The sequence below is a fragment of the Motacilla alba genome, chromosome 8, assembly GCF_015832195.1.
Source record: "Motacilla alba alba isolate MOTALB_02 chromosome 8, Motacilla_alba_V1.0_pri, whole genome shotgun sequence".
In the NCBI taxonomy this organism is placed as follows: domain Eukaryota; kingdom Metazoa; phylum Chordata; class Aves; order Passeriformes; family Motacillidae; genus Motacilla; species Motacilla alba.
In genome coordinates, this window is record NC_052023.1 from 30,127,280 (window position 1) to 30,149,353 (window position 22,074).

A 22,074-nucleotide genomic window follows, 5' to 3' on the forward strand; every position below is an offset into this window, starting at 1 on the left:
ATGGACCTTATAGAAAGGGTGTCAGAATTTGGAGTGCATAGCATCCTTCTGTACAGAGAAGTGTCTGAGACAAGCCACTGGTCCTGTGCTAGCTCTCAATTAAAGACTGTTCACAAACTGTGGGAAACAACAATTTAAAGCCCCTTTGCTAGGGATAGAGGCTTAGAATCAAGAGGCAAACATTTCCCTGAGGTCTTATTTACACCCTTCCCCAGCAGAGTTAACAAGCAAGATGGTGTGGAAGTGGTTGTACTGGTTTGGGGGCCCCAGCTATAACTACTTCAAAATCCCTGTGCAGAGGATTATTCACCCCTAGCTCTGAAAGTCCTGGGCAGCCTGGCAGGTGAGAGGGCCCTGGGGGGAGCAGGGCTGCAGGTTTGGGCAGGTGTCTCTTCTAACACATCATTTATGTGCGAAAAAGCAACGGGAAAGAACAACAGGAAAAAGCAAGCAGCAAGAAAGAGCGCCCTCCAGCCAGGCACAACTTACATCCAGCCCAGAGCCTCTGAACCTCTGTCCTAACAAACACCTCTGAGGTCTCACAGAAAAATCACAGCTAAAAGCCACTGGGAGGGCTGAGGACAAGGTCAGGAAGGAAACTCAAGGGCAGGGAGGAAAGGCAGCCAGTAAGCACAGACAGACTGAAGAGCTGGACATCAAACCTGGAGTATGGCAGCAGTTGAGAGGAAGAAAAGCAGGACTGGAGGCTGTGTGTCCAATCATTGCTTTCACTAGATGAAAATATGTAAATTCCCTGTGTACCAGTCTGCCTTGCAGATATCAAGAATAACAGGAGGCAATTAGGAGTAACAGAGTCACACCAATGGCAGCAACAGGCAAATGTCTTTGGGAAAAGAGCAGGTTTGGGTGAGGGGCACAAAGCCCCCTCTTTGAAAGATGCATGGGAAGGGGTGTCTGGTCTAGGTCCCGGTTTCCATCCCTGCCAGTTTAATGCTTCCTATCAAGCAGTGGTTGTACCAATTTAATCTGGGTTAATAGAATCGCTGGCACGGTCAAGGGAGACATTGCTGGGAAGCAGCACAGGCAGTGGGCTTTCCATGGGCCTTGGAAAGCCATGGACACACGTGGCTCTAGAGCCAGATGTGGGCTTTGCAGCTGGATCCCTAACAAACCTGGTAAATACCTCCCAGTGAGCCACTCGAAGTGGACACAGCCTGTGATGGAGCCACACCACACGGACAGCCCATGGGGACAGCCCCACTTCCACCCCAACCAGGAAGTTTAAATGAAGCAGAAACCCAAGGTTTAGACAAGAACAGCCAAAGCAAGAGAAGGGAAATGCCAGGAAATACAGGACACCTGGAAAAAAAAGTGCTGGGGATGAAAACCACCAGCAAGCTGGAAAGAGGGGGTGAAGGAAATCTGAGAAATAAGAGATACAGAAGCACTGGTGAGAAGGAGATGGCATTACGTGGAGGCAACTGGGTTATAGGCAGTCTTACATCAGTTTATGAAAATATCCCATTAATCTTCATAGCGCAATCTTAATTGCAAATCTTTCATCAGCCTTGTTATTTGTGCACCTGTCACTGGAGACACTCTGAGTTGTTTTGTCGTCATTTCTCACACTAATTAGAGGGGCTTGGGGTGGTTTGAGGGGTGGGGTGGGGAAGGGGGGGAGGCTGTTGTTTTTTAATTGTCCTCGAGCACGGCTCAGCTTTATGGTAACGCTGCCAATTAAGGTCCTGCCCTGTGCAGGGCTTGTAGGCCTGCTAGGCACGTTACATAGGACTAGAGGGGTTGTTTTAATTAAATACCCCCAGACTAGTAGGGAAATATTTAGAGCAATTTAACAATCTGCTGCAGAGTTGTTAAACCTCCAATATATGCTTAATGTTCATTTGGGTATTTAATAATCTCCCTACCTTATCTAATCCTGTTTAAATTTAAAGAGATGCATCTAAGCTGGTGAAGTAGCAAGGGCTTATTAACAGCCTCTGGTTATTAAAACATATTTGAGATGTCATCACCAATGAGCAGTCCCAGCAGCAGGCAGGGGACTTGGTGCCTGCAGATGTATTTCTTTCTTAACTGGGGCTGCCCAGGGACAAGACCTAGTGGTTTCCTCACAAGCTCTGCTGTCACCACACCGGTACCTTTAGTTCCCTGCCTGCTTCTCCTGCCTGTGCAAGAGAAGATGGTGGCCTTCCAGGGTAATCAGAGCTACTGGTTGCTTATCTTTAAGGCTATTTCCCAGGTCTGCAGCTACTCAGGGTGGGGCATTTTTAAAGAAATTGATGTTTTGTTTTCTCTGTTGAATTGCAGTTGTGTTTTCTTCTGCTCAGACAGTTTGCACAGCTCAGCGGGGTCCACAGAAAATAATTTGCTTGAGAACAGTCTACAAGACCAGAAAGACTATTTTGCCAAGTTTTAGCCCAGCTGTGCTTACATAATCTGCATGTTTCTGGTCTGGCTGCCCTGTGTTTGGTAGTCTCCTCACCTCGACTGGATGCGCCTGTCCTTTCCCACCTCTGCTCTCTTCCCACCAAACCAGGTAGTTCCAGCACTCTTCAGAGTGGTGCCACACAAAACTCTGATTAGGGCAGGTCTCAAAATGCTGCTGTCACAGACAAGAAGAGGTTGTTATAAAACACGCAGCTCTCAACTTGGACAACTTACAAAAAAGGAGAGTCAAGCCAACAATTTAAGTTCCTGTGCAAAATGGCCTCCAGGCAAAACAAACAATTTTCAGGACATGAACAGTAAGTCACTCTTCAATCCCATGAAAATGAACAGCCCAGACCATTTCACAAGCACTAACCCACCCAATTTTAAAGTACCTTCAACTGCTGAGGCTGGAAGTAACGGCTGTGTAAAGAGAGGGAAAAACTCCACCAGACAATTTAAAACAAGAAAACACATCTGGGAGAAATCTCCCTGCCCAACAAGACAGGCAGTTCTGAAGAGCTAAGGCCATGATGCCTTGAAGGTTTAATGTCAGCATCCTCACATGAGAGAGGCTCCCCATATATCTTGCTCAAGCAAGAGTATCTCAGCTTCTTACCTTAAAGGCTGATTTTCATCATAGGTCTTGTGCTCTGCTTTTGGCCACTGTGTTTTGCAACAGAAATGGACCATTTAGAGAGAGTAAGCCCAGAGCTGACACATCTGTCACATGCATTGCAGGGGAGCACAGCCATCCCAGTTGGTCCTCACTAGTCTGAGAGCAAACAGCCTCCTGGAAACGTGAAGGAAAATGTTTCCTCAGCCATAGCCACCACGGAACACAAACAAAAATTGAGGCAAGAAAGAAAAGTAAACAAAAAAACCCCAACACACTTTATAGGCTTGTTACAATTATTCTTGTTAGAAGTCCTCGAAGAGGTTGAGCAACCTGTATCCCCAAGGGTCTTTACAAACAGATTAGTACAGCAATGACAGAGGTAGAGATGATCTTACCTTGAGGCAGGGAGAGTCACTCACACGACCTTGGCGAGGTCCTTCCGACGCTTGTGAAGCACCAGCGACACCGAGCTCTGCCCCACTGCAAGGGTCTGGTTATAGCAGCACTCAGGGGAGTCTGGACAGCAGCAACAAGCTGAAATAAGACTGAGACTCCACAGAGTCCAGCAGAAGCAGCGTTCTGGCCTGCCAGGCTTGTTGGTCTCACGTGAACAAAGCAAACCCCTCTCATGTCCCCAGCCCAGAACCCTCAAACTCCAGTCCTCCTCCACAGCCCCACGCCAGATTGGGATGACAGATGACCGGAGGGGACCAAACTGAGCAGATAATTTTATTTGTTTTCCCTTTGTTCCTCGTCTCTCAGACGCTGGTGTCATTTAGGATTTTTTGTGGAGGAGACACATCAGCACAGTGACGGATCCTGTCTGGTCCCATCAGCAGCACGGCGGCGTGTCCCCAGAGTAACGCGAGAGGACTGCCATTCCTGCAGGGAAGGATGCTCAGCAGGAGGTGTCAGCCCGGGAAACACAACAATTGTTTCTCTCCCATCAGTTTGGAAACTTTCAGGATGGGGGGAAGGCTGAGTCTGAAGAGGTGTGCCAAGGACTTGCACTGAAGGCCTTGGAGCAGACTTCACACCCAGGCGTCATCATCATCTCATGCCTGTCAAGGGAAAAGGAATAAGTGCACTTCAAGTGGCTGTTTCCTACAGGATGTGCCCTGTGGGGTAAGGAATGGAACTTCTGAGCCCTCCTCCCACTAGCTGACACTTCCCACTGCACTCCCTCGTCACCTCTGTGTGCAGAGCTGCAGTCACAAATCATGGGGTTACTTAGACTCTTGGAAAAAAAAATAATAAAAGGATGCACGCATTTACAATGCTATTTCCTTAATTCTCAATAAAGGATCCTATTTGCTTCCTCCTTCATAAGTCACCTCTGGCTGAGCAGTGTGGGAGCAGGATGGAAGGAATGGCATGAGTTAACACTCCAGTGCCCTCTAGCCAACACAGTGTTGGCTGTAGCAGGAGGTCCTCACATCCTTTATTCCATCAGAGAACTTCAGATTCTCCGTGGCCATGTGGAGAAAAGCCTGGTGCAGTCTGGCCATGCTGCTCTGCCTGCCGGGCACACAAGGATCTGAGATGCAGAAAGGCTGAGCTATTCACCAGCTGAGCAGCACCAGCTCTCCAGACACCCAGCCACCAAATCATCCAAATTACCAAATCACCAAATCACCATGGGGTGTTCCCCACCCTGAAGATCTCAGCTAGAGCTGCAGGTGCAATTTTATACAGCAGACAAGGGAAACTACCTCCAAAAATCATCCCTGTGTTTGTCTTAGTGAGAAAGGAATCTGATCCTGGGCTCTTTCCCTGTGCAACAAAGCAGGAAGCACCAATACTGAGTACACTTGCAGCAAATGCCATGTTCAGCCTCATCTGTGCAGCTCAGATGTAGCCAGGCCTTGTCTTTTGCCAGCAGGAGATGCCACAATACGGCTCTTGAGCGGGTGGAAGTGCTTGGAGGAGCTGCTGGCGAGCAGCAGGCTCAGAGGGATGAACCAGCAGAGGCATGCACAGAGCAAGTGATAATTTCCGTGCTGTGCAATTACAGCTGGGAAGGAGTAAACCTCTGGTGCACAAACCTGCCAACAGTTTACTGCCGACGAGGAAACAAAACCGACAGTTGACACTGGAACAGCTACTGATACCCTGTAATCATCTTAAAAATAGACTCTTTGCAAACCTGCTTGTTAGTAGTGAGAACATATGCTCTTTTTAAGAGGGGAGGGGAGAGAAACCTTTCAGCATCTCCAAAGCAGCATTTGCATTAGGCAGAGCACGTGTTTGGTGAAGCTGAGGCTGGAAGCTTCCCAGAACCTGGTCCATCACTGCTGGGTGGCCAAGGCACATCGAGATCCTGCATCGCTACAGCACATTTTGCAGCATGAAGAACTCTTAGTCCTCTGAGCCCACAGCCAGTGCTTGCATAGCTATTGCAGGCAGCCAGCTTATTCCATCTTACTACACATATTTGCTCCCCAGGTTCCTGGTGCACAGCTTTTACTCAGGGTGAGTCCTCTCCACGGCTTCTTTTAACCACAGCCCCTGACCAAGGTGAACATCATCTTTGAGCCAAGGCTTCTGGAGTCTTGTTCCAGCCTGGAGCATTGTCCATCAGACAGAGCTGGATGGCAGCGCAACCCTGGCCCACGGAAAGTGCCATGAGTGAGGTCTTCCCAGGAAAGACAGTACTGCTCAGGAATAATCCAGGGTCCATCAAAATAAAGACTGGAGCCAGGATTTGATCTATTCTAGGTTGTTTTTTTTTTTCTTGATTCCAGGTTGATTTTGTTGGATCTCTTAGAAGACAGAGTGCACACCCAGGAAGACAGGCCTGGTTTGCTTCCTAACACATTCAGCACAAAATTCACTCACCCACAAGTTTCTGTCCCCTCTGTGCTCAGCATAGCAGCACTACAGGAGAGAGAGGGACACGTTCCCTCAATAAGTGGATTTCATTTTGGTATGAGCCATTTAGAGATTATATCCACTTTAATTTGGGCAGGGATCCAAAGTTAACCTCCCTGCTCTTGTTAACAGAGCTTTGCTCTCAAAAAGCCCATCAGCTCAGTTTTACATCTTACTTGGGAAAGTCAGTGCAATGTTACACTGGGCACTGAGTGATCCCTCAGGTTTGAGCTTTTATGTTTTTCAGATTCTGTGCTGCTTTAGTGTGTGGGTCTGGGCTTCATATCAGGGGATGGTGAGCTCTCTGCACAGAGCAGGGAGACAAAACAATTCCTGCTCCAGCTGGGCACCAAGGACAAGTGATCCAAATTTCAGCCCAAGAGCACAAACAACGTGGACTGAAGAGAGAAAAACAAGAAGGATGGGACTGCATGGGCTAAAGGTGTAACTGGACAATTAATTCCAATATACAAATGGAGCAGAACTTATAAAAGTGAGAGACCTCGTGACCGGTCGTGCATTTTGTGACCATTTTGGGTTCATCTGGAGGGCAGCCCTGGCTGGGCTCTTGTGCTGCCCAAGGTGTGTCCACTGAGGCCTTTAAATAAATCCCTACTTTATTCTTTAAGTCCATCTAGTCTCTGTTCTAGGTCAGCCTTCACAAGACATCATGAGAGGAGAGGAAAGGCAGATCTTGGGGAGCTCTGTGACTGCTGGAGCTGAGAGCAGCTTCCCAGGATTCCTGGACACACATCCCTGGTCTCCTCTGTCTGCCACTCAAGACTACAGACATTGCAGGCTGTTATTGTACAGCCCTGAGGTAACCTTGGAGGCATTCTGGTGTCTCCACACAGCCAGGAAGGAAAATCTTTGCCAAACAGATACAACACGCAGCATGGGGGTGGCACCCTCCATCCAGGATCACAGCAGCACACACAGACACTTGATCCTTTAAAATTCACATTTATGCAAACCAGGGTTTCCCAGTTCCTGGAAATCACATCCATTTCTAGGAGGATGCTGCTCCCTCAGGGTCAGGTCAGCCAATGTACACTTTCCTGCCTTGCAAATCCCTTGGGAATACTGCAGGCTGTGCCTGCACACAACAGGAGCAACAGCAGAGTCCATCCTGAGGACCACCATGTCACAAAAACTATTTCAGACTCAGCATTCCAGCCACCAGCAGGCACAAGAGTCCACCTGCAAGTTATGGAAAGCTGGTCTTCAATAGTCTGGCTTCTCCAGACATCTTGCAACACTCCAAAAAGCAGATTAGGGGCATGCTGTGGGTAACAAGAAGCAGTCTTGGCTGCCAGATCTGCCACCCTGGAGAGGATCTGGCAGCCACCTCGCCATGGGGACACTCTTTGTTGGAACCCTGGATGCTGAGAATTTTAGACTTTCTGTGTTAAAAGGCACAGACCCTCAAGAGAGAATACCACATTTGACTGAGGCTGTGGAGAAGGCTTCCAAAATTGAATGATAAAACTTAGATTATAGGTGTGTAGTTTAAATAGAAGTGTGTAATATCACATGGTAGAAAACTTAGAGTTTAAGGTTTTAGAATATAGTAATATCTATAAAGCAAGATGGAGACTTTAGGGCCATGGCTGATCCTTCTTCTTCACCTTCTTCTCCATGGGTTTGGGCGGTACTGGATAAAATACCTTCTTCTCCATTGGTATTTGGGCATAACTGGATAAAAAAGTCCACATTGTGAGCATGGGTAGTTGGTTATTGGGTCAAAAGTAAAAATAATTAAAGTGTTATTTCTTAATTAGATAGTTTTTCCTTAGAAGACCTTGCAGAGCTAGATACAGAACAGCTTGTTAGTGAAATACTGCAGAACTTACGACCTGTAAGACTGCAATATAGATAACCCCAGCACCTGAGCAGGAAGGCAGCTCCTTCAGCCAGGGCGAGGCTCCTAACAGCTCCCACCAGTCAATAGCTCCAGCATGAATTATTAATCCGCGTGTCATCCAGCCTGGGAAGCTGACACATCCACACCAGCAGCAGGAAGAAAGCTTTTAGCAACACTCCCTTGTCAGCAAGCCCGGGGTGAGCTTGCCAGGCGCTTCCTCGCGGCTCTGTGCCGAGCTGCTGGGAGCCAGCAGGAGGGACCCATGGTGGTGCTCCTGCTGCCATCTCCAGCACAGAGCTCCCAGCTCCAGCTCCGCGAGCTTAGCACATCCACCTGTCACGCGAGCCACTCGCTTGGAAAATTATTCTGCTGAAGCATCAGCGAGGACACCTTGCCAGTGAAATATCAGACAACATCAGGCGGTGTTTACTTGCTCCAGTGCGGATACTACACATTTATTATTTACACTTTGCAGCGTATTTTTGGAGTTGTGTCAATAAGACTGAGGGTTATCAAGTGATCTGTTTGCAGTCAGTCAAAAGCTGCTGAGATTCCCAGGGAATTTCAGGACAGGCATTTGCCTTTTTGCATTGGCCTAATCCACAGCACAGGAGGCTGAGGATCTGGGAGATGCTGGGATTTGTGGGACCTCAAACTGAGTTTGTGTCCCTTGCCTTCTCTGCTTCCTGCACAAGGGTTCTCCAATGGGAGCCAGTCTCAGTAGAAAAAACAGTTCCTGAAATGATGTAACAAAAAAAATGTAGATCTTCTCCCTCAGTCCCAAGCATTTGAAGAGATGGTTGGGTGGATGCAGCTCATCCAGCCTGGAAAAACTTAGGAGAGACCAGCAGGGGACCCCCTGCACACGGGGAACACAGATGGGTCTGGAAAGTGTGTCATGGCTGTCCCACCTGCAGATGTCACCTCCTGTCCTAGCCACTATTTTCTCCCATCTTTTCCACTGCCTTTTGTCAGAGGTGGGGAAAACAATGAGAACTTCCAGCTCAGCCATGGCATAAACTCATTATCCCCCTCACTGAGAGTTTCTTAACAGCAAATTTAGAAGTATCTTCCATGGAACCTATCTTTAGACCTGCTTCTTGAAATGAAATTTTACACTAAAGCTAGATGGACAACCTAAACCAAGCCATTCTCACATTTTTGATTACTAGGGATGCCTTCATAGTTGTGGCTGAGAGACCAAAGCATCCAGCCACACATCCACACAAAGCCACCGGCTACACTAGCAGCCATGATCTGCTGCAAATCCCATTTCCACAATGGGAAATATTTAAGATTTGGTTTCTGAAAAGCCCCTTTTTCATCACTTCTTGAGCTGGGCTAGTTCTAGCATTCAGCCCAGCTCTGCAGTTAGGCAGCAGAGATCTGAATTCTTGGCCTAGTAATGAGTGCCAAGGCAGTTGTTTTCATCTTATTCAGTCAACAAGAACATGGAAATCAATTTTTCCCAATCTCAGTTATGGCTAGAAATCCATTCCTTTTAGGCCAGCTACAGGATTAATCTATTGAATGGTTTGCAGGCGTTTTGCTGACATACAAACATTTGAAGAATACATTATGCTTTCCCCCTCCTGGTATAGCATTAGTGCTTTTTTTTTTTTCCTTTTTTTTCCTGTAAACATCTTTGTTCGGGAATCCACGAGACAGGATGTGGAAATGCATGTCTGCCTTGCAAACAAGCCTCGTGTCTGCAAAGTTTCTGCACTGAAATCGTCAGAGCTTGGTGACTTCAGGAAAAGAGCAAAGACGCCTCGTGCTGCACGAAGTGTGCCAGCAGCACAAAGCAGGAGCTGAGCTGCCTCTCCACAGCCAGTGCTGTACAAAGGAGCAGCACGTTTAAATGAAATAAATTACATAAATTCCCATTTCAGTGGAAGCCTCGACCTAAAGAGCTGCCAGTTTAACAATTAGTCTCCTCTGCTGGCTCCATGGCATCAGGATGTGCGTGTAAAAAGCCATCTCACAGGCTGTGAGTGTAAAAAGCATCTACCACTGCAGCAGTCTCACGCAATTCTGTCACCCCAAAAAGGGGGTACTTGGCCACCGTTTGTTCTCTTCTCATAATAGAAGGAGAATCTCATCTCTTTTGGTCCTTACTTGAGGCTCCAGAAAGTTTCTTGCCCTGTTCTCAGCAGGATTGCAAGACACTCTGCAAACTTCTGGAAGAGTTTGGCACACTTACTCACATAGCTTTTAATTTTTAATTTTCCCCCATTTTACAGGTATGGAAATAGAAGCAAATTTCTTTATTTCATCAGCATAAGCAGGTCTTCCTTTCAAGACTAGACCTTTTTCCAATTCCCAAAGACTTTTTCCCCACCCAAATCTGGGGATACATCACCCTCCATTCCAGTATCTGCACTTACTCACAAGGATCTAAATTTCCACTTGTCCAATATCACAGCTTTTCCCCACCCAGACTCGAAATATCGGGATTGTTTGTAAAACTTTCCACAGGTGATGTATTTCAGGCCAAAGGCTAAGATTTGTTTTAAAATGTTCTTCACAAAATTTGATCTGGGCAGCAATATCGAAATGGTTTTGGAAGAACAGAGAAGGATAAAGCAATTATATCCCACACAGCAGGACAGCAGAAAGTGAGCGCATCCATCTCACCACAGCTGTCCTTTCTTCCTGCAGCAATCTGAACCCAACAGAGTGTGCAGGTCTATTTCCCACTGCTGGGGAGGGCAGAACAGGTATTTCTGAGTCAGAAAATACTCCCTGTACTACAATGTGTTTGTTTGACCAGAAGGGACATATCTAGCTATGAAGATATGATAGCCCTGCTTGCTTACCAAAAAAAAAAAACAAAAAACAAAAAACAAAAAACAAAACAAAAAAAAAAAACCACAACAACAACAACAACAACAACAAAAAAAAAAAAAAAAAAACCAACAAAAAAAACCACCAATGCTGCAGGGGCACAGGGAGAGAGCAGAGCTACTCCACAGCTGTCCCCACACCTGGACACCCCAGTGATGCAGGCAGCAGTGAAGACCTCAGCATGTTTACAGGACAGCTCTAAAAATGACCCAGATACAACCTAGGAATGAGAGCAGAACAACAGCACCAACCACACAGTTGCCATTCCTATGAGCAGCTGATCCACATTCCAAAATATTCAAAAATCCAAAATATTCTGTGGACACTGACCTTAATACCTAAATAGCACTACATTCACCTAGAGCTTCACTAAGATCTACTCTAAAGAGCTCTCCAGCTGCCCATGAAATAGATATTTGTACCTTTCACAAAATCATGGTGCCCTCCTTCCCCCAGCTGATCTTTCCCCTCTGTTTCTGTATCATTCACTTGCTGGGCTGAGGCTAAAACAATATATTATAAACATGCATATAATACATACTTTTGTATATTATATATATATATATATATATATATATGTTTGTGTGTATATATACATATATATACATATATATACATATATACATATACATATATATATATATATACATATATATATACATATATATATATATATATATATATATTTGGGGGTTTTTGGGGGGGTTTTTTTGTTTTGTTTTTTTTTGAAGCTAGGAGCAAGTCTCCAAAAATGGATTTATCTCAACAGCTCCCAGCACTTGCAGCAGCACATCTACTCAGGTGCCCTCTGCATGGTCTCCAGCTGCCACCAGCAAGACTTGGCCAACAGGTGAGTCCCTCCAAACAGCAAGAAATAGGTCAGTTCTGACTATTTCTTGTAAGATTTTGTTGCCTGTAGCAGCATATGGTCACCAGTCATGAGCAGGAAGGCACCTGCACCATTCTGGGAAGCAATTCCTGTTGTAGGGAGAGCATTGTGCACCACACCCGTGCTGGGCACTGCCTGGAGGGGAGCAGGGGGTGCTCAAGGACTCCTTTGTGCTGCCACAGCACCACTGGAGAGCTTCCATCAGGTTCTCTCATCTTGCCAGGGCATCCAAGACAGATCCATAGTAACTGAATAATCAATTAATCCTCCGGTAGAGCTCCATTTACATAATGAAAACGCAGCCTCCCAATATACCACTATTTTTCAGTTGTCTAGACCAATATATCTGTCCTGTACTTGGAGGGGGGAGACCTAGCACGGCTTCTATTACGGGTGGCAGAGTTCCAGCTGACATCACGTGGTGGCAATAAAACTTCTATTGATTTCATGTAAGCATTTAACCCTAGCAGAGCACACATTCCTTCAACAGCCCACAGCGGACTCTGGGTCCAGCAAGCCAGACTGAATTACAGTTGCACCTCACATGGAGCCTGGGGAATCTCTCCTCTTCCTCTCCAGCTCCCCAGGAAACCATAGAGAGGCAGAGCGCAGACAGGCTTCGCTGCACATCCTGAAATATGGCAACAGGTTTGGATTTCTCAGCTCAATACCTGCAGATTATCTCAGGCCACAGAGGAAGGTCTCGCCCTACAGCTCTCAATGAGAAACAAATCAGCTGTAATTCTAGATCCAGCTTGTTTAGCAAACAAGGACCTGGGACTGAGGTCTGTCTCTAAAGTCTGCTCCCAGACTGAAGACTGGGACCAGTGGTGCTGAATAATCCTCTTTCTCCACTTCACACAGCACTGGCAAAGCACAAGGCAGTAGCCAGCAGAGGCTCAAGAGCTGAATTAAAGCCCTCACTCTTCCCTCAGCTTTCACCAGCAAATAGGATATGAAGAGCAAACAACCGGTACCTCATAGCCGGGTACCTTGCTGGTCCTGGCTCCCAGGAGTGGCTGCAGAGGGCCCATCAGCAGAGGAGGCCGAGATTCAGCTGCAGCCCCTGGTCCTGCCACAGACTTCTGCAGGTCACCAGGCAAAGCATTTTCTACTGAACTCCAAACCCACAAAGTCGGTGCAAGGCTCTGTTAACCTCAGAGCAGATGGAAAGGGAGCAGAATGCCTGGGCAGCACTGCCAATAGCACTGCTGGGCTGCTGGAGATAAAGAGACAAAGCTGGAAGTACCTTGGTGCTTCCGTGGAACAAACTAAACACATCTCTGCTCTGGCCCAGCTGAGCTCTAGGCCTGGTTTTTTCTCTGTCCTTTGAGGAGCCCTGTCCCACCCGACTTTCACCATCCCTCCTGCTCTTCAAAATGTGAATTCCAAGTCTTTCTGTAAAAGGTCCCTCTCTGAGCTCCAAAAGGGGATCAAAGTGCAGACTCACTTAGATTCCCAGGGCTAACTCTCTGTATCCTCAGCACAGAGGAGACCACTAGGAACCAAATCACAGCACTAAGAGAAGAGCAGGAATTCCCTGCTTCCAGGGCATCCCAAAGCTTCAACCTCGAAGAGAGCCCTGGACTACCACGATCTTGTTCTACTCACACAGGAGCGCCAAGTTTTCCATTTGTCAGGGACACAGCAGTGCCCAAGGATGACAGAAAGCAAGTCATTCAGCCTTAGCAGCCCTATGTGTGCCAGGCATAAGTTTTGGCACATTCTCCAAAGCCTGGGATGCCAATATCTTCCTAGACAGTACCAATGCTTCTCTGTGCTTCTGTCAAGGCTTTCCCTGCTTTGCCCCTCATGCCCTACTGTGGCATTCACATTCTCTGAAAAAATTCCTTCGCCCAGGGTTTTTCTCCTGGGAAGCTGAAAGGCAGTGAGAGAGGCCTCAGAGAAAAGGAAAACAATTCTTATCTCATTTGCTTCTCCTCTGTTTTGCTCATGTGGAATGTGTTTGGAGATTGTTTACCCACAGGTGATTGTTTCATTGGACTCTGCTGTGAGTTGTTTTCACTCTTTGGCCAACTGGGGCCAAGCTGTGTCGGGACTCTGGAGAGAGTCACGAGTTTTCATTATTATCTTTTTAGCATTTTAGTAAGTATCCTTTCTGTATTCTTTAGTATAGTATAATATTCTTTAATATAATATAGTATTATAAAATAATAAATTAGCTTTCTGAGAGCATGGAGTCAGATTCATCATTCTCTCCCCTCATCAGAGTAGCCTGCATTTACAATACCCTACATCTCTGGGGACCTTGGCAAGCACAAAGGCAGCTCCTCTCGGAGTGGTTGCCTGGCACAACAACTTTTCACAGGTCTGGAGCTCTGGAGAAGAGCCTTCATCTGGTGTGACACCACGCTTGGAGCCATCCCCACTCCCGAAGGACAGCCTGAGCCAAGCTCATGTTCCCAGCACCAGGAGCATGTTCCCCACTTCCTAAACATTGCAGCAGAGCCCACGGTGTCAGCGTCATTTGGGAATAAGCCGAGGCTGCCTCTGCATGTGTGTGTCAGAGGACACACACGCAGCCCGTCTGCAAGCTCCAAGGAAGGCCATCTGCCTTCCATTGCCAGCCCGTGACGCCCGGAGATTCTCCCTCCCTGTCGCCGTGGCTACTGCACGCTGTGCCCGGCTCCGCAGCGTGCTCCAGAGCCACCTCCTGGCCGAACGGATGACAGTCCTGGAGAGCGGCAAGAATGGAAAAGAAATTTTAAAATTTCCTGTTGAATCCACCCTTCAAATCCCAGCTGCCATGCCCTGCGTATCACCTTCCAGCATCGCTCCAAACAGAGGCACTACCGTGCTCCCCTTCCTGACTGTGGCCCTAAATCCAGCACAGGGCTGGGACTGTACTCTTGGAGACTTTGACCTGCGTCCCTTGCCACCCTGGCTCCAGTGCTGGTGTGCCTGGTGTGCCTGTGCTCACCCCAGATGTCCCCCAGTCACCAGCCAGTCACATGGACTGACTGCCCATGAGTCCCTTCCCTGATGGGCACAGGGAAGGCAGCAGGCACGGGTGAAGTAAAACACTGAGACAGAAGCTGAACACCAGCGCTCAGGCACAGAAATGTTGGCACCCTCCTTACCCCATCACTTCCCCCTTTGTGTCCTACTTGCACGTGGCTCATGGGCAGCAGAAACCCACCCTGCTCTCCCCAGCCAAAAATATTATTCTGTTTCAGCCACTTCTGTCTACACCAGGGTTCTTCCTTCCCTGCAGAAGGTCCACGCCATTCCTTTTCCAAGTTCAAGTCACACTGAGACAGCCAGGAACTCCTAGAAGGACACACAGGACCACACACCTGGTCCTTGGCCCAGCAGTACAGAAAAAGGAACTTTTCTTCCAGCCCACAGCAAGGCCGGACCCTGCTGTTTGGTTAGGTTTGTTTTCCAGCGAGGCTGTACAAAACATCCAGGCAGCTGAGCCGCCTTGGGGAGAGCAAGATTCAGTTCACGTGGCCAAGTGTCCTTCCCCAGTGCTGCCAAAGGCAGGGAAGAGTGTTCCCCCCAGGACCCTCCTCTCTGCTGACAGAAAATGCCCTTCACAGTGGATGCAGCTTTGCACAACCAAGGGTGCATTACTCAGCTCTGCAAACAGAGGCCAATTAAAGCACAGATTCAAATTCTAAGCCAAGGTTGTGCACCCAAAAACAGCTGATAAAACATCAGATCAAACCTTATGAAAAGGTTTTCCCACTGTAAAGGTGCTAACATCAAGTAAAGGAAGGGTTACAGCAATTTATAGTGATCTCTAACCTGGGTTTCTTTCTTCTCAACCTTCTTTCTTGCTGCCATTTCTAGCTCATCCACCTCAATACAGAATATCCCAAAAGTGAGACCAAACTGAGGCGTCAACCACAGACCAAAGAGGTCAGGTGAGAGGAGACCAGCACAGCTACAACCCCACAGCAGGGAAACCCACCTTCAAACAGGTAAAAAAGCACCAGGCAAGCAGCACAGCCAGGAATGCCACTGGAATCCTTAGGATGTAAAATCCCCTCTTGTGTTGCAGCATGTTGACCTGACACCATGCCATCAGAATTTTAAATGACGCATCCAAGCGCTCTCCTTGTTGTCAGCGAGCGCTTGAACCTCAAAAGCAGCAAGGAGCAGACAGGAGAGGTAATTACCCAGGGCCTCCTCCCAGAGCTGACAGAAAGCAGGCCCCGTGCTGGAGATCCTAGCCTCATTAGGGGCTCTCCTGGAGGCTGCAGCTGCTCCTCTCCAGGGTCAGACCTGAGTCACGGTGTTTGGGAGGAGAGAAGAATGCTCCCAAAGTGGCCACGAGGTCCATCAGCCATTGCACAACCACTGCCATACCCATGTTTGAAGCCAGACATGAAGCTGGTTGGTTCATTACCATGGTTCATCATTTCTAATTTGGGAAGGGGCTTTTTCCTGAGTCAACCTGTGCTTCAGAGCAAACAGAAGTTGTTGGCTTTTTCCCCGTGCTGGAAATGAAACTCGGGATAATTTTAGTGAGGAGGTAATATAAAAGGGGATCTTCATTTGAAGGCAGTTATGGAAAGATGTCCACAAAAACCCACCCCCTCCAAGGGTGAATACAGTTTTATAGGTGTTATGAAATTAGCAGAATTGATAAAAAGCACCAATTAGGAGGAAAATTCCTCCCCCCAGGCCAAGCCTCTTCTCTGGAACCCCTGCTTCTGCACTAGTCCATGAAAATGTATCTCAAAGAGCTGAGAACAACTCAGCCAAGGTTGAGAACAACCTTGGTTCCCAGGAAGAACCAAGACAGCACAGGGGCCTTGCACCTCCAGGGCTTGGAGCTCTGGAATTTGTTTTGTCTTTTTGCTTAAGGAAAGGCCATGGAAAAGTACTGGGGAAATGGGTCACTAATACAATAGGCTACAGAGCTACAAATGTATAGAATACAGAAGAACACAGAGAACATATCAAGAAAAAAGGCAAAACCCAAAGGGGCATCAAAGTGATGGAGCAAACTCTCACTCCTTCCCTCTTTCTCATTGATGGCAGCAAGACAAAAACTGGGATTCCACAGTACCAATTTCTGCAGCAGTGGAAAAGACATTTTGCTCCAAGAGAGCTGCCACTCCAGAAAATCCAGGGCCTCCTGGTAGCTTCTCCATGCTCCTCAAACACTGCCTACACAGAGCAGGGTCTCCCTGTGGACCACAGATCCCCATCCCATGGCCCAGGGCAGCCTTCCTGACAAGGAAAGGGATTTGCAACAGCACAGACACAACACATACACAGCATAAGACAACTTATGGAGTCTCCCCATTGTGCTTTTCCAATGGCCTCTCCTGGCAGTGACCCTTTCTGACCTGACAATCTTAGGGGACAGGCGGGTAATTCCAGCTCCATTCCCCTGAGCTGCTGCTGCCCATCTTCCCACCCATGTGTGCACAGGGAGGCTGGGGAACCCCCATGAGGGATTGCTGTCCAAAGAAGGCCGAGCTACCAAGCCTGTCTGAGCCACCAAGCTGGCTGGACATGAGCTACAGACACAGACTGTAAAAACTACAGACCTCTTGCAGCCTCCTCAGCCTCTTCCCAGCAAAGGCCTGGCCCCTAGGGAAGCAAATGTCCAGAATAGCAAAGGAGGGGGGAAAACACATCAATGACCAAGTGCTGCATGGGTGTGAGAAAAACCCTGTGCCCATCTACTCCAGGAGAGGGGACATGAAGCATGTAAAGCCCCTTGAACACCAAAACAGAGGTACAGCAGTGATGGAGAACCTGCAATGCCTGATTTCCCTCCGTGCTACCTGCCCTCCTGGCTGGTGGCCCAGGCTGAGACACAAGAGAGTGACCAGTGGGGGACACAGCACACCTCTCTCAGTGAAGTGATGCTGCACAGCTCTGACAGCTCTAGTGCATCCCATGAAGCCAGGAATTACAATCTTTGCCTCTAAAATGTCCATTATTAACCAGCAACATCATTTGGGAAAATAGAGACCCGACAAACCCAAAACCTGCAGCATCAGTTGTTGCAGCATCAGTTGTTGTCTCCCTAGCACAGCAAGGACACCTAGGCTCAGAGTGCTGTCACTGCCTTGGATCCTGGGAGTCCAGGGCAGAGGAGAGATGTGTCAGGCTGTTCCCTCCCCACTCCCAAGGAAAAGGACAGGAGGAAAATGTGTATGAATCAAAAGGGTAATGTTGGCACATTACAGGCAGCAAGTTTAATGACACCTAATCATAATGCTACAGAATTTTGGAAGGGATATAAACCCTTGGGCTTCCAATGACCTTTGAAAGACAAAGAAGAATGGGAATAAATCCCCCCTGCAGCTGCCTGTTCTTCAGTTTCCTCCACCTTCCACTAAACCATGCAGGGCTGGAGCCATCACAAACACCAGCCTGAATCTCACGGATCTTAGTGCAGCTCCCACCATCCCTTCACACCTAAACAATAAATGCAGCAAACCATTTCCTTCCTGACAGGCCTCTACTCAGTTGAGAGCCATTTTCTGCCACCTCTTCTCTTCCTGACTCTTCACCTCAGCTTTTGTTTTCAATCCAAGCCAGATTCTTTGGGCAGCTTGGGGCCCGAGCTCCAGGTACCGCGCCGTGCACGGTAACAGATTTCCCACTGAGCCCAAGAGAATGGGATCAGACTCCAAAAGTCTCCAAGAAAGCCTCATATTTCTCTCCACCACATGTCCCACGAGGATTTGTTAACACAGGCAGCTCCTGTGCCATCCTGCTCGAGGCTGTGCTCGAGGAGCCTTAAAACGGAGCATAAACTCCTGCCTCCTCCTGAAGGGATCGGTGGGAAATTTCACACAGGGTTAGTTTTAATGCTTTAAATATTCTGTGAGGTTTGTGTTCAATTTCTCATCATAAAGTTTTAATGGGAACTCCTGGAAATTGCCAGCTCTTCTGATGCATCTTCAGACAGGAAACTGTCTGTCTCTGCAAAACTTGGTGAGGTGCATCCTGGTTATATTTATGTCTACAGTTTTTAGTTTAAAAAAGAAAGCACATCAGATATGCAAGGCTTAGCAACATTTTTAACGAGGATGTGTCAACATGCGTCCCACACTTGCAAGCCTGATAGCCTAAATCCTTGGTGGAGGATTATATATATTTGATAAAGGTGATTTTATAATTGTCTCCAGCAATGGGAGAGAGGGAGCTGAGGACATCCAGGCTCAGTTCTGAGCTGCCACAAGTTCAAACCCACTCCCCCACAGGTCACTCAGCTCCCTCTCTCTGCCATAAAACTCTTGGAAACACCAGGGAACAAAAAAACTCGGTGGAAAAAGCTCACTGCTACGCTCCCTAACAAGCTCCCAAAAGTAAATCCACCTCCTCTCCCCTGATACCAAAGCATTGCCAGATGAGAGGAGGATCTCTAGAAGGCAATAGGCAGCTTTTCTTAGCACAGTCTTACTGTTCAGGGCTGAATCTGCTCACAGAATTTAGTCCTAAACAGTCAGGGTCTTCAGATAAAAGCAGAGGAAAGGAATTTTAAGAATAGGGGGGGGAAAAAAATAAAGAAGAAGGAAGTGGGAAATGGAGGCAGAGGGAATAAAAAGAAACTTAATTTGGTCAGGGAGGAAAGGCAACAGTGGTTTTCCAATCAGTCAGCTCACCATAAGTGTCAAGTGTCCTGATCATGCAAAAAAAAAAAAAAAAAAAAAAAAAAAAAAAAAAAAAAAAAAAAAAAAGTTATTTACAAGATAAGAGGAATTCTGTAAAACAGAAACGATGATTCCTGCTCTGAGAGGGGATTTCTGAGCCCTTGCACATTATTCTCTGGATTTGACCTTACCTCTCACTTGCTAAAGGATTTGCTCTACCTGCTCAGCCTGCACAGGATCCCTCTCCCAGCAGCCTGTGCCCCCAGGGAACAGCTACAGCTCCCAGCAGAGGCCACTGAGCTGGAGAGATCAGAGAGCCACAGGGTCCCAGCATGGCCTGGCTTGGAAGGGTCCTCAGAGATAACAGAATTATCTCGATGCACAGGGACACCTTCCACTAGACCAGGCAGCTCAGAGGTCCATCCAGCATGGCCCTAAACACTTCCAGGGATGAGGCAATCACATTTCTCTGGGCAACAACAGGTCTGCATGGCTCTTCCTTGGGCAGGAGCATCACAGGGCACAGCTGGACTGCAGCATCACTCTTCACCTTGTCCCCACCAGCACAGCAGGTAGGGAGGGGGATTTTCTGACCTCTACCCACCCCCTGACCCTGCTCAGTGTCAATGCCCCCCCAGATTAGGCAGTCTTTAGCTGCCTGGGCAGCATATTGGGGTGCACTTCATCCTGCATGCCTGGACCACCTCCAGCCCAGGCAGCGAGGGCTGCATTTCTCCTTCTCCTTCCCTCTCTTTTCCACAAACACTTTATGCAAATCCAATCTCTGCCGGCTGGCTCCTGCTGTGCTGCAGAGGGCCGGGGAAGGGGAGGAGAGGGGAAGGGGTGGGGAGGAGGGGGAAGAGGATGGAGCCTTGCTCGCTATCAGCTGCTCAGAAGAGCAGAGCAAAGACAAGATTGATGATGCTCTCTGGATATAAGATCTCCTCCTTGTGAAAGGCTGCTTATGAGGCCTGATAGACTTGTCATCTCTTAATAAACATCGCTGATATGTCGGTGAGGAGAAAGCGGAGGCGAGGGGAGGACACACAGAAAGGCTGCTGACAATTTACTCAGAACGCTGCTCCCCTCTTGCCTCGGCCTCCACGGGCAATTCCCATGGCCTTTTCTCAGGGGAAACATTCCCAGTCCAGCCTCACTAGTGCCTGCCATCCCAGCAGAGCCCAGGAGCAGGCTGGACCCAGCATCTGGGCATTCCCAGTGCATAAAACAACTCTTTCCTTTGAGCCTTGGGCACACACCTGGTCCTAAACCACAAAGCCATAAGGGTTTTCAAACAACTTCCACAGGAGTTATGGGAGCAGATCCCAGTGGGACAGAGTGCAAGGGAGGCATTTCATCAGCACTTTGCAGAGCTCAAAGCTGTTTCACTGCTGTTGTGCTCCTTCTCTAAACTGCTCTCCTAATGTAAGTGGCTCTGCTCTTGCCCACACAGCTGTAAATCAGAGGGGCTTGCTCAGGAAACACATCCCTTGCTTTTATTTAACCTCTGTAAAGCAGCAAGGAAAATTTTAGTGCCTCGAGCGGGCATTTGTCCTACCCTGTTCCAGTCACAGGTGGAAAGTGTGGTGTCATCACCAGGAGCTTGTTTGGATACAAAAATCCCACACAAGGCACAAGGGTTTTGTGTGACTACAGCCACATTTCCCTGCATATCTGGCTCCGTTTGTATTTAATCAAGCTGTGCATGGTTAAAAATCCTCCAGAGCATTAGCAGGTGCTTAGTGGTGCTGTGTAAGTGCAGAGCTAAGGAATAACGTGCTGTAAGCACAGCTAACATAAGTGTTCATGGCTCCCTGTGGGGCTGAGGATGGCTGCAAAGCAACTTATCCACCCCAGGCTTGCAGATGCCCAGAGAGGTTCCTGCAGCCAGGCAGGGAATGCCTTTGGTCCCTCTGAGGTTTTTGCTCTTCCCTGTCCTCCCCAAAGCCTGCCCTAGCACATTGATGCTTCACAATGTGTTTCATCCCACGCTGTTTCTGTGTAAAACAGCACCACGCAGAGATTTTTCCTCTCTTACACAAATTTAGTCATCACTTTATTAGCATGGAATAGTTTGGGTTGGAAAGGACCTGCAAAGGCCACCCAGTCCAACCTCTCTGCAATGAACAAGGACAGCCTGAGCTTGAACTCTTTCAGGGATGGGACATCCACCACCTCTCTGGACAGCCTGTGCCAGGGTTTTATCACCTGTGGCATTCACATTCTCTGAAAAAATTCCTTCGCCCAGAATTTTTCTCCTGGGAAGCTGAAAGACAGTGAGAGAGGCCTCAGAGAAAAGGAAAACAATTCTTATCTCATTTGCTTCTCCTCTGTTTTGCTCATGTGGAATGTGTTTGGAGATTGTTTACCCACAGGTGATTGTTTCATTGGACTCTTCTGTGAGTTGTTTTCACTCTTTGGCCAATCGGGGCCAAGCTGTGTTGGGACTCTGGAGAGAGTCACGAGTTTTCATTATTATCTTTTTAGCATTTTAGTAAGTATCCTTTCTGTATTCTTTAGTATAGTATAATATTCTTTAATATAATACAGTATTATAAAATAATAAATTAGCTTTCTGAGAACATGGAGTCAGATTCATCAGTTTGCCTTTGTCGGGACATTTCCCAGCAAATACAATAATTCCCCTCATTGTAAAAAAAATTCTTCTAAAACACCTTCATTAACAACTTCTGAGACAAACTTACTGAGCTACGAGGACTTGCCATATCTGCAGCACCAATATCAATATTGTTAGCAAAGTAAGTTCTTTCAGGGCTTGGATTAATTTCTGTTCAGTACTCAGTATATTTTTCACCATGGCACCTGTGTTTGCAGAAACCCCAAACCAGTTGCATCTCTTTCCTCAAAAAACTTAATATAGGAGCAGATTTTCAAGGGTTGGATCCATCATCTGTAAACACCTGTGCCAAATGAGCACAGGAGTGAGTACCTGCCAGAGGAAACAAATATATTTCTCCCTGTTTTGCAC